The sequence below is a fragment of the Triticum urartu genome, chromosome 4A, assembly GCF_056163025.1.
Source record: "Triticum urartu cultivar PI428250 chromosome 4A, HENAU_Tu73, whole genome shotgun sequence".
NCBI classification, from domain to species: Eukaryota; Viridiplantae; Streptophyta; class Magnoliopsida; order Poales; family Poaceae; genus Triticum; species Triticum urartu.
The window spans coordinates 550,909,382-550,922,513 of NC_141876.1; positions in this window are offsets into that span (position 1 = coordinate 550,909,382).

Below are 13,132 nucleotides of genomic sequence, written 5' to 3' on the forward strand. Positions count from 1 at the left end.
AGCTAGCCTATGGTATGATTGTATCTTGTCCTACAGACTAAACCCTCTAGTTTATATAGACACCGGAGGGGGCTAGGGTTACATAGAGTCGGTTACATGGGAGGAGATCTACATATCCGTATTGCCTACCTTGCCTTCCACGCCAAGGAGAGTCCCATCTGGACACGGGACGAAGTCTTCAATCTTGTATCTTCATAGTCCAGCAGTCCGACCAAAGGATATAGTCCGGCTGTCCGGAGACCCCCTAATCCAGGACTCCCTCAGCGGCGTACTCTCCTTCTTGATCCAGCAAGCAAGCGAGAGGGAGTAGATGAGATCGGGACAAACACGACGGTATGGTGATAGTGGTGGCAATGGAATTCCGGCTGGGCTTCGCCAAGAGCGTACCGGTGAAACGTTGGAGGAGTTGGGAGAGGTAACAGGCAAAGGTCGAAGGGTGGCTGCCCCCAATGCCTCCCCACCTTTATATAGGAGTGGAGGGGGCAGGTGACTTTCCCTCCAAGGCCCTAGGGTCGTTGGCCATAGGGGCAGGAAGGAAATCCCACCTTTCCTTCCCCACCGATCGCTATCCCCACTTTTTAGAGTTCCTGATCTTATCCCCTTGGGATATGATACTATTCCTTTTAAGGGATGATGTTGGTGTGCCTAGACCAGGGTTCTGGGGAATTTCCCCACTACCCACGTTCATGTGGGTCCCCATGTAGGCGGGTCCCACTCCGGAACCTTCTAGAACCTTCCCGGTACAATACCAAAAAAAACTCAAATTTTTTCCGGAACCCCAATAATAACTTTCCATATATGAATCTTTACCTCCGGACTATTTTGGTGCTCCTCATGATGTCCCGGATCCCATCCGGGACTCCTAACAACCTTCGGACTTTCCACTATTAATAACTCAATACTACCCTAGCGCTACCGAACGTTAAGGGTGTGACCCTACGGGTTCGAGAATCATGCAGATATGACCGAGACTCCTCTCCGGTCAATAACCAATAGCGGGACCTGGATGCCCATATTGATTCCTACATATTCCACGAAGATCTTTATCGGTTGAACCACGATGTCAAGGATTCAGTTAATCCCATATACAATTCCCTTTGTCTGGCGAAATGTTACTTGCCAGAGATTCGATCATTGTTATCTCCATACCTAGTTCAATCTCGTTACCGGAAAGTCTCTTTACTCGTTCTGTAATACAAGATCCCATGACTACTTAGTCACATTGCTTGCAAGCTCAATGGGATGTTGTATTACCGAGTAGGCCCCGAGATACCTCTGTGGCACCCCGGCTCAGAGAAAACCGGAACACCCCGTATTCCAGCCCAGAGGTCGAGGTGAAGTCTTCTGGAATACGGCACTACTTAGTATAGAACAAACCAGCTCTCTATTACAGCACGAATATGAATACAAGGGTTCCAATATTACAATGAATAACATCGGCACGGTGACACTACGCCAACCATGATTGCTCTATACAAGCAGCATAACAACTTGAAGCAGCGGAAAAACTACTGGCAGCGGAACAATGAATGGCGATGATGGACTCCAATCCACAGGGACTCTGGCTGGAACGTTTATCCTAGCTCGCGAACACAGGAACAACACCAAACAAGTAAGCAATCCAGGTACGCCCCGCAAACTGGCATGACACGCCAGGTCAGTACATTGAATGTACTTGCAAGCTCACAATAACCAGAAGCATTCAAGACAAACAACAGCATGGCCATTATTGGTTAATCAGGAATTATCATGAGATCATCAGAAAAACATGGCAAGAACAACATGAACATAACACTACTAGAGCAATATGATCATGGCATGAACACATAAATCCGATGATACTAGCATGATGACACGATATGCACCATTTATTATGCTCGGGTTACCTCGTAACCATCACATGCATCACCTACCAACCTCGGACATTACACGATCATCTCAGGATCAAATCAATCTTGGTATAAACAATATTGTAGTAGTCATCAAATGAACACAAGGAGCTTGATCCTTACCCACGATTCTCACACCACATCACGAATATCCAACAGCTCGGTATCCTCGATACCACAGTGATCATTCTGGCGATCACAACCATGACCAACACTTGGTCTCAAACGGTGATCTTTCCGGCGATCACAACCAACTTATCTCATCATCGAGCCGGTGTTATTATTAAGCACATTATTATTATTACTGTTGACTCATAGTGTGACCTACATGAACTGGGCCCTTATCCGCGGGCACGGCTATCGATAGATTTAATATACACTCTGCAGATGTTGGTACATTGTACCCACACTACGGAACCCATGGCCTCGCACTCCCATTCGGGTGGACCAACGGTGTTCCGACAAAACCGATCTACTGCCATGACACTATGACGTCCCGAATCCGATGCGCCAGGTGTCTTCCAGTTATTCGCCGATGTTGCCATGTCTTTTTCTTGCGTGTTGCATTTCATCATGTCATCGTGTGCATTGCATCATCATGTTTTCAAAACTTGCATTCGTCCAGGTTCCCCCAGTTCCGTCTGTTGTCCGTTCTGAGCCGAGACACACTTGCACACGGCCGCGGCACGTCCAAAATATTATTTTATAAGTGGCCGGAAAATGTTCTCGGAATGGGTTGAAATTTGGCATGTGGTGTTGTTATAGTGTAGATAGGCCGCCTGCCAAGTTTCATCGCATTCGACGTCCGTTTGATGCCCCAACGGATAACTATAGCGACAATATAGTCGGTCAATCGTCGAACGTTTTCGGTCTCCGAAAACTGTTGCCGGGTTTTCCCTCTCTTTCCTCCCTAGACCGTCTTCACAGTTCACTACCTACCGCCAGGCCTAATCTAACCTCTCTCGTCAGCCCGCGGCCCTCCTCGCGCGCGCGTCCGAAAGCTGTCCCGGACCTGACCCGGGCAGTCGTCACCATCGGGTCCCGATCATCCCCAAACATCCCTCAAATGTCTTCGATTCTTTGTTTGGACGCCCTAGCCTTTTTATCTGGGACCGTCCGGTTAAAATCGGAGGGACCAAATGCCCCTATCAAAAATCCACGTGCTTTATATATAAGACCACTACCTACCAAATCAACCAAACCCTAAAATCTAGGAGTCTTGTCCCTCTGCCGCCACCTTCCAAATCGTCCTCGGGATCCCTCCCAATCCACCCACCTACCTCCATCGATTCCCCAATGTCCCAACCAGCAGTCGAGGCTTCCCCTCGATCCAATCCCGCAGCCTCCTCCTGATTCACCAGTCAGCCACCACCATAATCTTCAAATCCATCGATCCCCAACCACGTGTCTTGCTCCTCCTCTGCACCCCGCCTTCGCCCGTCGTTCCTCGTTGGACCGGCCTCGCCGGAGACTAGCGCTGCTCCACCCCATCTCCAACTCCGGTCACGGAAAACAGCAGGAGCATCATCCTCTCATCACCGCTGCCTTCCCCTCATATCCCCGTGCAGACCACCCAAGGCCGCCCATGTATCTCTGCCACCGGGCCTCCTCGTCGCCTCGCACCACACCCCGACATTCCCATCCGCTTCGTCATCGCCGAGGTGGGAGACGGTCACCTCCATCCCCGTGCTCGCCCGACGCCCAAGCGAGGAGCTCCCCTTGGCCCTCCTTGACCTGCAGCAGCCACCGCAGCCCCTCGAGCGGGAGGGTTTCGCCTGCCGGAGCCCCGCGTCCCTGCTTCCGTCCAGCCATCCACATCACCGGTGCACTCAGCAGATGAGCCCTCCATCTCTCCCCGCGGCTCCCTCCTCTCACATCTCTCTCTCTCTCTCTCTGAACCAGGACGCCGCCGCTGAAAGTGCTAGTGATTGACTAGAGGGGGTGAATAGGCTATTTTTATGAAAGTCTTAAAAACATGGAAGTTTCGAAGACAAACGATAGAAACAAACCTATTACCATGGAGCGGAAGGTAGACTACACTAAGCAAGCCATAGTCAAGTATTCAATGAGGTGAAAGCACAAAGACTAATAGCAGCTAGGCAGTATAGATCAGGATGGAAGATAGTACGAAGCCAAATAGAACAAGTAGTCACAAAGTGAAGACAAATAGACAATGCAAATAGGCAATGACTTCACAAGGACCAATCTGCAAATAAAGAGATGGGAAGAATAGAACCAGTGGCTCGTTGAAGAGAATGATTTGTTGGAGTAGTTCCAGTTGCTGTGACAACTATACGTCTGGTTAGGGAGGCTGAGATTCAACTCAGAAGACCGCGTCTTCACCTTATTCCCCTTGAGCTAAGGACACCCAGTCCTCGCCCAATCACTCTGGTAAGTCTTCAAGGTAGACTTCCAAACCTTCACAGACTTCGTTCACCGACGATCCACAATGACTCTTGGATGCTTAGAACGCGACGCCTAACCAGCTGGAGGATTCACAGTCCTCAAGTGTAACAAGTCTTCAGATCACACAGACAGGAAGACTTCAGTGATGCCTAACACTCTTTGGCTCTGGGTGTTTAGGGCTTTGCCCTCGCAAGGAATTCTCTGTCAAAGGCTTCGAGGTGGGTTGCTATCAAACGACAAAAGCCGTACACTAACTCTGAGCAGCCAACCATTCATGGTTGTAGGGGGTGGGCTATTTATAGCCACCAGGCAACCCGACCTGATTTGTCCAAAATGACCCTGGGTCACTAAGGAACTGACATTTGTTCCAATGGTCAGATTTCAAACATACACAACAACTTTACTTGGGCTACAAGCAAAGCTGACTTATCCAGCTCTGGATAAGATTTTTCTCTCATTGTCTTCGCTCGAAGACATAGGATTTTGGTTAGGCATCACTTCACTCATTCTGACTGGTTCACTTGGACCCCACTTAACAGTACGGCGGTTGCTATGACTCAACAAAGAAGAAAATGAAACACGAAACAACTAAGTCTTCGCGCTCCATAGTCTTCACACGATGTCTTCTCTTGTCATAGTCTTCAATATGAATGTCTTCACATACCACCTTTGACTTCAGTGTCTTCATACATTTTTAGGGGTCATCTCTGGTAGAAAAACCGAATCAATGAGGGACTTCTACCTGTGTTATCCTGCAATTCTCACAAACACATTAGTCCCTCAACCAGGTTTGTCATCAATACTCCAAAACCAACTAGGGGTGGCACTAGATGCACATACAATCTCCCCATTTTTGGAGATTGATGACAAACTGGTTGAAGTTTTCAACGGGGAATAAAATATGTGAAATTGTAAAAGATAGGGTATTGTCTTCATAAGTGGCAAAGGCTCCCCCTCAAGATATGCATATAAGTAATTTGCTTTTGGATTGCAAATGCACATGGCAGGTTGTACTTGTGGAGATCCTCTTCAACTTATGATGAGAATTCATCATGCATGATTTCATATAATGAAGATAATGACATGCATAATGAGAAATGGATGTCTGCAAAATGACCTAAGTGCAGAAGTTATCATCGCACATGTAGAATTTATCATTGCATCACAGAATAGCAAATAAGTAGCAGACGAGCATCGAGTTTTAAGTGTTACAACTCAAAGAACCAAATGTATCAAAAAGCAAGAGTTGTAAGCACTTGGTAAAAAGTAGCAAAAAGTAAAGAAACCACCCATATGGACCCGTTTGAAGACTATCAACTCATATGCGTCTGCCCCTTTTGTCAGTAAGGACCAAAAAGGTTTGAAGACATAGAGCACCTACTCGTTCCCATGAGGTGCAGGCGAAACAGCATTGTCGTCATTGAGGTCCGGTGGTGCAGAAGAACTTGCTGCAGTGTCGACGTGCACTGAAGTTGGAGGAGGTGAAGTGGCATCATCTTGGTCATCGATTACTCTGGCATTCACCGTCGCAGCTGAGGACGAACAGTCAGAGTCTTCAAGTGAGGGAGTTCGACGCAAGTGAGCATTCCTTGGAGGAGTTGAGTCAAACTTGAATCTTTCTGTGAAGCCATCGTCTTGCAGATCAGCTTCAGCACTAAGCAATGTCAAACTCTTCCAAGACCTCTGACAGGTTTCATGAGTAACAAAGGCATTCTTGGTGGCAAGATTGCGAATGCGATTGACAGCCACCAAGAGGCTTTGCATCTGACGTTTAAGTCAATTGTGATGCTTATCTTGTTTCTGGTGTAGCGCGACTAGAAGCTCTCGGTCATTAAGAACACGAGATCGCTTCCGAGGCCTTTGGGAAATGGTGCTTCCAGTGGTGTCAGTTTGAGCGTGAGGGGCACATGTGTTACTAGCCAAGGGATAAACACAAGAGACTGTCCGAACTCCTTCAATGGGCTGGGTGAAGCTTTGACGATCAGCATTGTGAAGATAAATGGGATACTTAGCAGGCTCTGGGTAAATAGCTTCAACAGACAGATCAACCTCTGGCAAGAATACAAGATGATTGCGCGTAGACGGCTGATAGTTGAAGGCAGAGTGCAACTTGATAAGACGCATTACCCATGGAGCATAGAACTTCAGACCAAAAATGTTGGAGCCAGATGCAGCCAATTGTCTGATGAAGAAGTCTTGAGCATTGAAGCTGATGCCATTGAAGATATAGAAAACCAAAGTCTTCATTGCTCCTTCAAGCTTCGCTGCAGATGAATGTCCTTTGATAGGTAGATGGTGCGAGGCAGATACTCTAGGTCTTCAACAAAGAATTCAGATGGGTAGTCAGTGTCAAGAGGCAAAGGCTTCATCATGCTCAACATTTGGCTCATGTTGGGTTCTGGCTTCTGAAAAATTCTCTCCAAAGCATTCTGGTGTTGTTGACAACCTGGTTCATAGTATTCACCAGGAGTGGGCAGGCCTGTGAGCTCAATGATATCAAGAGCTTTGGCTTCATGATGGACATTGCCTGTCATCCACTCAAGGACCCAATTCTTTGGATCCCTGTTGTAGCCTTGAATGTGAAGAGTTGCATAGAACTATAATAGAAGCTCTTCATTCTAGTGTTCCTTGTCTGTGACAAATTGCAGGAGTCCAGCGTCTCTGAAGCAATCTAACGCTTCTTATAGACAGGGCAGTCCAGCTAGAGCTTCAGTGTCAAGACGCATATGGGGAAATATGCGCCCTTGATTGTATAAGACACAGGAATAGTAGTTGCGTTGCTGATAGCTCTAGAACCGATCCGATGAAATGCGAGGTTTGGTGTAAGGGTTCTTGGCGCTGTTTAAGAAGGTGTTATGTGCCACGAAGCCATTCACATTGAAGACCCCAGGTGAAGTTGTAGTGCCTGGGAATCTTGGAATTCTTGGCTTGGGCTTCTGGACTTGAGGTCTGTCCTCGACATGATAGTCAAATTGTGGACCCGCAGCAGGTGGAGGAACTAGAATGGGCCTGCGGACCATAACAGGCTGACCACGATCAAATGCCAGCTCAACAGTATGAGGTCTTGGAGGGGGTACATGAGCAATGAATTTTCGTTGACATGGGCTGCAAGGGGCACAGGAGCTTCAGGAGGAATGATTACATCTGGTGCAGCATTGGCTTCAGGGGCCACATTTGCTTCAGGTGGTTGCACTTCTGGCACCACATTAGCTTTAGGTGCCACATTGGCTTCAGCCATGACAACGTCATTTGCTTCAGTGTTGATGTTGGTGGCTGCCTCAGTATTGGTAACCTCCACTTCAGGAGCTGGAGGGTCGGACACGTTCTCCTCGAGAACAACTTCAGGAATGGTTGGTGGTGTAGCAACTCTTTCTTCATCACGTGGTTCTTCTTCTGCATCGGCTGATGCAGCCGGAATATCTTCAGCCATTTTGGCCTCGGACTCAAAGACGTTCACAGTTGGAGTGACTTGGGGCCTTGATCCTTTGTGAATCCTACGGAACGCTGGCGACGCCTGTGGAGAGGGAGTTGACTGGGCCACAAAGTCATCGTCATCTTGTGGTTGGGGAGCACTTGGGGTGTCTTGTTGTTGTGGGTGATCAACCCATGATGCATCCTGAGCAGTTGGCGTCAGAGGACGAGCAATGCTGATGAGCTCATTGTGTGTGATCACACGCGATGATACCAAATTGCACTCGATCTGAGGAAGGACTTCATCATCTTCAACATTGTCGTGAGGACCAATTTCTTCAGGTGCGGTGAGGTCAACAGCTGTATTGTCTTCAGCTTCAGGAGCCTCTGTGGAAGCAAGCTCATGAACTATCAACTGGCGCTCTTGATGGTCAGACACAGGACGAGCCACTGAGATTGGCTCAACATCAAGGGGCTCTGTGGGAGCAGCCCAGTCTCTCTTCTTTGTTTTCCGTTTCTTGGTTGGGGGAGCATCATCAGTGGTGGCTTTGTTCTTGCACTTTCTGGCTTCGGCTTCAGTTGCCCTTGTTTTCTTCAGTTCTGAAGCCACTATGGGGACCTTAGGCTTCGAGCCTATCATACTGGCTGGGAAGACAATGTGATGTTCTTCCTGCCTTGATGCTTCGGGTTCTGCCACAGCTGGCTTCTTCTTCTTCTTGGCAACCATTCGTGCGTCGATGCCTGGTCGCCCCAAGGCCTTGCGCTTTTCAGCTTCATTGTATCCCTAAACACATTTGGCAGCGAGATCCTTCATGCGCTCACGAGAACCTTTTGCTTCTTCGCGCTTCTTGTGGAATGCTTCCTTGAGCTCATGCATCATGACGAATGTCTTCAACATTGAGCTTGGCCATGTGCTTCTTGAACCGAGCCTTTTCATAATCGATCTTATGCTTCAGCTCAACAATTTCCTGAGCTAGAGCCAGCTCAGGAGCAATGGCTCCATGGAAGGCGACGCTGAGGCCAATTGGAAGCTGAAGATCATCAAAGCTGACATTTGGGCTGTCAAACTACTCATCAATAAACTTGTTTACGATTTCCACATCAAAGAGAGGAAGTTCATTGAAGATTCCCGCCTCTCGCTTGCTCTTGATGAACTGCTCAAGAGCATCATCGCCAAGATCGTCGTCGCTGGACAGATCAATGGCGTCATTCTCGTTTCGCAAAACAGCAGCATGGGTTAGTGCTTGACCAGTGGGTTGCATGGGCTTCTTCACTTTGGCAGACTCGGAGATGCATGACAGATCTTCAGACTGCACACTGGCTTCAGGAGGTGCAGTGGCCAAAGGATTCACCCATGAGACCTTTGGTGTAGGGGAAGGCTTCGAAGCTTTAGGTTTCTTCAGCTTCTTTGGCTTCGGTGGTGCAGGCGCTTCGTCAGAATCAGCGTCATCTGCAGGTTCATCCACGGCTGTCCCTTGAACCATAATATGAGTAATGAGGCCTTCTAGGTTGTAGAAGGGCCCAACAAGATTGGGTTTAGCTTCGCGTGTGCCATCGGCATGAGGAGCAGAGGGGCCTGGATAGAAGTCTAATCCCCGCGACTTCTTGTTTTCTTTGACCGAGTTCTTGGCAAACTGGAAGTTGCGCTTGAACAAATTGTCGTCACGACACCATAGCAATGAAGATGGGTCTGCATCTGCAGGCTATGGTCCACGTACCATGCAAGGATAGAAGCCTTGTTCAATGGCTTCAGCTCTGGACCTGGGTTGAAGGTTTTTGTACAAGATGTCTCCCCAGGGTCGCTTGATGGCATTCTTCTCCGCATATTCCTGGGTCACGAACTTGTACTTGTACCATTGTTCTACCCAATACCTTCGAATCCATTGGATTCGGGTTTTTCGCTGATTGTAGTCCTCCTCTGGATCTGTCTTGTATAGCTCATAGAGGTCAGGAGGCAAATCTCTTGAGGTGTTTCCACGGCGCTGTCTGCCACCCTTCCTTGCAGATTTCTCTGTTGCAATGAAGTTTAGACTGAAAGGCTTCAACACTGTCAAAGTCTTCCGTCTACTGGTCAGACAAGAACTGGCTTCAGGAGAATTTATATGATGCTGTAAGAACTCTGCAAATGAATGCAGACTATGAGAACCAAGGGATTCTCCCACGGACATGTACCTGTGACAGCATTAAAGGTGCGAGGGAAGGGGAAGAGGTCATATGCATTCTCAGAAGATTTTCAAGATAAATCAGTTCAGAAGACATTGACCTCATTGTGCGAAGACATTCACTCATATGTAGAGAGTTGGTTCCAGATTTGTATGAATCCACGAATAAGTACAAGTGAGGAATCTAACTACTTTGTTAAGCATAAGTGAACATACTAGGCATGCTATGAGATGCAGAATGAGATAGATCCAACTTGTGGGAATAGAAACCACTTGTGGTTGAAAAGGATGAATCTATTGGATCAAAAGGACTGTAAAAAGGAGGTTTTATTTACCACACGAGGAACTGGTAGACGGAGTGGGAGAGGAGGCCGAGCAGTTCGATCTTCCGTGCCCTAACTTGGCAATGGAGGACACCTACGGCGACGGCGGAGAAGACTATGTCCGCGGCCGGCGTGAGGACGGCGTCGGTGAGGTCACGGCAGCTAAGCGCTTCGTCGCCGGCATCGTCGAGTGCTAGTGGTGGCGCTAGGGTTTGTGCAAGAGTGGAAGAAGAGATAATGACTGGGGTGAGGCGTGTATTTATAGAGACAGGGACGGCACAGCATTATTACGCAGGTGCCCCTGGCGGTTCACATCTGAAGGACTCGTGGCGATCATGCAACACATTGGAGGTTGTTCCACGTTCCCACACACGCCTGGATTGTCGGGTGGTCGTTCCCACTTCTCCGGGTTTTAGGCAAAATGATTGAGCATTTAAAAACAGATTTAATGTTTGTCTCTGTATCTCCTGCTGACAAGGACACAGCGAAGACATTCTGACAGTTTCATTAATATTCATTTGATTTGGATAGATAGATTTGAGACAGGAGCATAGAAAGGTTAGAGTCCGATCACATTCACTTAGTTCAAAAGATTCAACGTGAAGACATAACTATAAGTGAGTGTTGTAGAGGACAGAAACCAAATCAGTACATTGAAGATAAACATGAGGCCATGTTAATATTGAAGACAAACAAAATACGAAGACTTTGCAAATGTAACGCCATGAGAAAAACACTTCTAAGGGAAGAATTTGGTGGCGGCGTTACCCACCGTATAGGAAGTATTAGACCCAGACACGGCGCACAATTATTGTGGCGCTCCAAAGTCAAATTCCACGTTAATGTATTCACACTCAGAATGTAAGTCTTCATTGATTGAATACATACTTTACTTCGTGTGTTGCACATCTAAGTCATCAACATGCATAAGTGTTAGGATGTGTGCCTGATCACTGGACATTTGAGGATTCCAAGATATTTAGCTCACACCGTAACTTGCAAAACCTTTTCTCATCCAAGGGCTTTGTGAAGATATCTGCTAGTTGCTCTTCAGTGTTGACGTGTATGATATCAATATCTTCCTTCATGACATGATCTCTGAGAAAGTGATGATGAATTTCAATGTGCTTTGTCTTCGAGTGCTGAACTGGGTTGTTAGCAATCTTGATGGTGCTTTCGTTGTCGCAGTAGAGTGGCACTTGCTTCAGATGAATGACATATTCTTTGAGTGTTTGCTTCATCCATAGAAGTTGAGCGCAGCAAGATCCAGCAGCAATGTATTCAGATTCAGCAGTGGAGAGAGATACACAGTTCTGCTTCTTTGAATACCAACATACAAGTGATCGTCCCAGAAAGTGACATGTGCCTGATGTAGACATGCGATCCACCTTGTCACCAGCATAATCAGCATCCGAGAATCCAACTAGATCAAACTCTGAGCCCTTTGGATACCATAATCCTAGTGTTGGGGTGTGAGCCAAATATCGAAGAATTCGCTTCACAGCTAAGTGATGCGATTCCTTTGGTGCCGCTTGGAATCGGGCACACATGCAAACACTAAGCATGATATCTGGCTTAGATGCACACAAATAAAGCAAATAACCAATCATGTTGCGGTATACCTTTTGATCAAACTCTTTACCATTGTCGTCGGGACCCAGATGGTGTTTAGCTGGCATTGGTGTCGTGTAACCTTTGCAGTCTTGCAATCCAAACTTCTTCAGGCAATCTTTGAGGTATTTCTCTTGAGATATGAAGATGCCGTTGCATTGCTGTCGTATTTGAAGACCAAGGAAGAACTTCAGCTCACCCATCATGGACATATGATATTGCTCTTGCATCATATATCCAAACTCATCACTGTATTTCTGGTTGGTGCAGCCGAAGATAATGTCATCCACATATATTCGACACACAAACAGTTCACCATCATATGTCTTCGTGAAGAGTGTGGGATCCAAAGAACCAGGTTTGAAGCCTTTGCTCTTCAGGAAGTCCTTGAGTGTGTCATACCAAGCACAAGGGGCTTGTTTGAGGCCATGCAGTGCCTTGTTGAGCTTATAAACCATGTCAGGATGTTTTGGATCTTCAAAGCCAGGCGGTTGTGCAACATACACTTCTTCTTCAATCCTGCCATTGAGAAAAGCACTCTTCACATCCATTTGATATAGAAGAATGGTATGATGATTTGCATAGGCCAGCAGTATGCGTATAGCTTCAAGCCTAGCCACAGGAGCAAATGTTTCATCGAAGTCAATTCCTTCAACTTGAGTGTATCTTGAGCAACGAGACGAGCTTTGTTTCTGACAACTTGACCATGCTCATCATGCTTGTTGCGATATATCCATTTAGTGCATATGATATTGTGCTTACGAGGATCAGGACGCTTGACCAGTTACCATACATTATTCAGCTCAAATTGTTGAAGCTCTTCTTGCATTGCTTGAATCCATTCAGGATCCATGAAGGCTTCATCAACTTGGGTTCAGATATTGAGACGAATGCGAAGTGTCCACAGAAATTTGCTAGTTGTGTTGCCCTTGAATGAGTGAGTGGACCAGGTGCATTGATGCTATCAATTATTTTCTCAATTTGTACTTCATTTTTAACACGAGGTGAACCGAACGAAGATTTTGCTCTTGCTAGTCATTCTCATCGTTAGAAGGATTGTCTTCAGGCTGAGCATTGTCTTCAGGTTGATCAGGTGTAGAGATGATGAGTTCGTCTTCAGGCTGAGCTTCAGACGGTATGATTTCTCCAGTTCCCATAAGCTTGGTGGATTCACTGGATGGAACTTCATCTAGCACATTTGGCAGGTGCTCTCTTTGCGAGCCGTTAGTCTCATCGAACCGCACATCCACAGTTTCAACCACTTTATAGTGAAAGAGGTTGAAGACTCTGTAGGAGTGTGAATCTTTTCCGTATCCAAGCATAAAACCTT